Genomic DNA, 3,644 nt, shown 5'->3' with positions numbered 1-3,644 from the left:
ATGGAGTAATTAGTTCTTTGGATAGACGACAAATTTTCTGAATTGCTATAAACTATTCAAAATTTTCTGAATTACTATAAACTATTCAGAATTTTCTGAAAATTTGCAGAATGCACTAAATAGCTACAATATACACGGTCATTAAAAAAAACCGCGCCGAAAACTGTTCACGGGTCGAAAACACTGAGAGCCCCACCGATTGGGCCTAAAGTGAAACCCTATAGAAGAATTATCCAATAAAGATATATACATTTCTTTTGTCGGGATAATATGCAATAAATTGCATGACTATTGCTACATGGCTATTTCTTTTTACCCTTTATGTTTTTTAAAGTAGTTTGTTTAGTGTCTTTTTCGCAAGAGATAAATACTAGCTAAAGTATATATAGAGTTTGAGGAGGATGTTGTTAATTATGTTATATGACATTTCAGCAGCTAGTGTCATTTTCAATAAGACTCCTTAAAACGACTGGTAGTAATAGTATTTAACACGGTGACAACTTATAAATACTAGCTAAACTAATCTGTATATAAGTGGAAAATTCGTTTATCCCAAAATGATTCTTAAGATTTGCATAATCACAAGTGTACAACAATTACTACTCTTGAGCCAAACCAGATTGTCTAAATATGTAAACTTTCATCCTAGATTGATTTCTCTTAATCAGCTCAAAGATGCATACATCTCTTGGCTGAAGAGAGTCGTCTACCCAGAAAACTTATATTCTGATTTATCACATACCAAATATTTCTCACCAACCCAAAGCATCACAGTTTGTGTCTTTTCCTCAAAATAATGCATTCCAAAAGTAAATGGAATATGCTGCACAAAGAAGAATTAATATGTAACTCTCATTACAAGTGCTCAAAAACAATTTCTATACAAATTAGTATGGATTTATAACTAAACCATATATTTATAAGAGAAACAATTTAAACATATCAATTCACATCCATGCACGTGATTCGATCGCAACACCACTTGGAAGTAAGGATTTTTTTTAGAAGAACTGGCTACCTGATTCAAAAGCTCTGCTAAGTCCTGAAGTTGAAGGCCTCTTATTAGTACCTTAATTTATAAACAAAATGTAAGCTAACTTTTCTTAAGAATGTTTTACATTATTCTTGAATCATAAACACACCTGAAGGTTCAACTTTAATTTTCTCTTGTTCTATCTTTGCAATCAGGTTCTGTGAAATCATGGCTTTATCATAATTTAAAGAAGACTCAACATTACACAAGGGTTTGTCTTTCGCTTGGATGGTGTAATTGTTTCCTTATTTGCAACTGAAAAAAACACTTGTAAGTTGATACTATAACCATAGATATTGCATTCAATTATAATAGTTAGTGTTTGAATTCTGAGGCCGATTGCTTAGCTCCTTCTTCTTTTTAAAAGTTCCAGAGCTAACAGAAATTCCAGGAAGCTGCAATGAGCAACGGTACAGGCAAGGACCTCTCTGTATAATAGCCAATACCGGGCATTCATTTTGGTTAGATCCTGTACTTCCTCAACTTTAAAGAATGCCTCATTACCAAACTTCTGATATATAATAGCCTTATTAGGCGTGAGCGCATTCTTTCACACATCAACATCTGTGGATTCTCCAATTTCCATAGCTAACCTCTAGGAGTCTGATTTCATGAATTGTACAAGAAATAAACTTGCTGAGTACACAAATTTGAACACTAATCTTGCTATTCATAGTTATAAATCACCACTATAAGTACAGAATAACAGCCATAATTCCTTTCCCAACAATGCATTACCCTTTTTTAAATTCTACCTTTGATTTCAAAAAATATTTTGAAAATATGAAACCGTAAACATAGTCACACAAGCTAAATTGAGTTAATCTATAGAATGACAATGAAAGACAATCAATTACACTTCTATTCTAAAGTTTGCAGATGCATTATTACTTCACTACATTAGTTCTTGGACATCACTTGTAAAAGGCTACGACAACATTGTATACAAGTAAAAAAATTTGACAAACCAGAGAATAAGACCCACAATCTCAATATCCTCGCGCAACAAACCCTTCAAAACAAATATACAAAATGGCTGTAAAGGATAAACAGACAAACAAACAAATATAATCCAAAAATCAACAATTTGTTAAGAAAAAATGAGGTTAAATTTTAATTAAAAAGACAGAAACATCTATCAGAATCAAAATTCATTATTTTTCATTCCCAACTCCCCAACTTTTTACCTAACGTTCCCTTATGATCAGAAAACAAAGGCTGTGAAGAAAAAGAATTCACTAGTGAACATGAAAACCAAACAATGCAGTAATACCGGAGCACAAAAGCTCAAATTTTTTGCAAGAAGCGAGAAGGGTTTTTGAGCAGCATGCACACAAAACAATCCCAACTAAAAAAATCTCAAATAAGAAACAATTGGAAGTAATACAAGAATCCATAGAAGAATGAAGAAGAGAAGGAGAGGGGACGTAATACAAGAGTCTAAATTTTTGCTAAATTTTACAGATTGAAATTGAAAGAGAGAGTGAAATAGATCATAAAGACATTAGAGAATGAGATGATAATCTTACCTAAAGAAATCTGAGAGGAGGGTGGAAGCCATGGATGAGAGAAAAAGAAATCATCGTTGTAGTGCTGCTTGAAGAAGACGAGAGAAGAGATAGTGAAGTGAAAAATGTGTTTTAAAAAAAATTTAAAAGCAACAAAATTCTGTTTTCAAAATTTACTTAATTTTATTTTTAAATTAAAAAAATAAAAAGCAAAAGTTACTTACCGAACGTGTTTCTTAATTATATTTTCAGATTTTTTGTTAAAAAATGAAAAAAAAAAACTACTTTTTAAAGTGTTATAGAACAATCCTAAGGACCCGTTTTGTAAAATTTTCGGTGGTGTTTGGTAACCATTAAAAAAAACCGTTTTTTATTTAATTAATTAAAAATTTGACAATTAAACATAAAATAGTGTTTTGTAACTTTATTTTTATATTTTATTTTTTTAAATTTTAAACAAAATTTATTAAATTTTGAAAATAGAAAATTTTCACTTTTAAAATTTTTTAAAATTATTTTCAACTTTTAGTTTTTTTTTTCTTCTCTTCTTCAAATCACCACCTCATTTTATATTGCTAAACAAAACATAAAAATAAAAGTTATCAAACGCATTTATTATTTTTTTAATTTTAAAAACAAAAAACAAAAATAGTTATCAAACATATTTTTATTTTTTAAAAATAAAAAAAAAATAAAAATAATATTTCAATTTTTGTGTTTAAAAAATTCAAAAAATAAAATTTTTTACCAAACACAACCTTTGTTTTAAAATTTTTTAAACACAAAAATAGAAATATTATTTTATTTTTATTTTTTTATTTTTAAAAAATAAAAATATGTTTGATAACTATTTTTGATTTTTGTTTTTAAAAACAAAAAATAATAAACGTGTTTGATAACTTTTATTTTTATTTTTTGTTTAATAATATGAGGTGTTGATTTGAAGATGAGAAGAAAAAAATGAAAACTGTTTAAAAAAAATTTGAAAGGGAAAAATTTTTATTTTCAAAATTTAATAAATTTTAATTAAAATTTTAAAAAATAATAAATAAAAATAGAGTTATCAAACACATTTTATATTCAATTTTCAAATTTCTAATTAA

The 3,644-nt window shown here is 27.8% G+C and overlaps 1 long non-coding RNA gene across 4 annotated transcripts; it reads right to left on the bottom strand.

Moving 5' to 3' along the window:
* Nucleotides 1-524: 524 nt before the first annotated feature.
* Nucleotides 525-2,660, bottom strand: LOC133777441 (uncharacterized). Of its 4 annotated transcripts, XR_009868576.1 has the most exons (4): nucleotides 2,563-2,660; nucleotides 1,143-1,636; nucleotides 1,019-1,069; nucleotides 525-823 (listed from the first exon to the last, which is right to left on the bottom strand). It is a non-coding gene; the product is annotated as an uncharacterized LOC133777441 (long non-coding RNA). The 4 variants fall into 4 exon arrangements; XR_009868574.1 differs by having other exon boundaries at nucleotides 1,019-1,636; XR_009868575.1 differs by lacking the exon at nucleotides 525-823 and having other exon boundaries at nucleotides 831-1,069.
* Nucleotides 2,661-3,644: the final 984 nt, after the last annotated feature.

The sequence above is a fragment of the Humulus lupulus genome, chromosome 5, assembly GCF_963169125.1.
Source record: "Humulus lupulus chromosome 5, drHumLupu1.1, whole genome shotgun sequence".
Lineage (NCBI taxonomy): Eukaryota > Viridiplantae > Streptophyta > Magnoliopsida > Rosales > Cannabaceae > Humulus > Humulus lupulus.
This window is presented reverse-complemented; position numbering and strand designations above follow the sequence as displayed.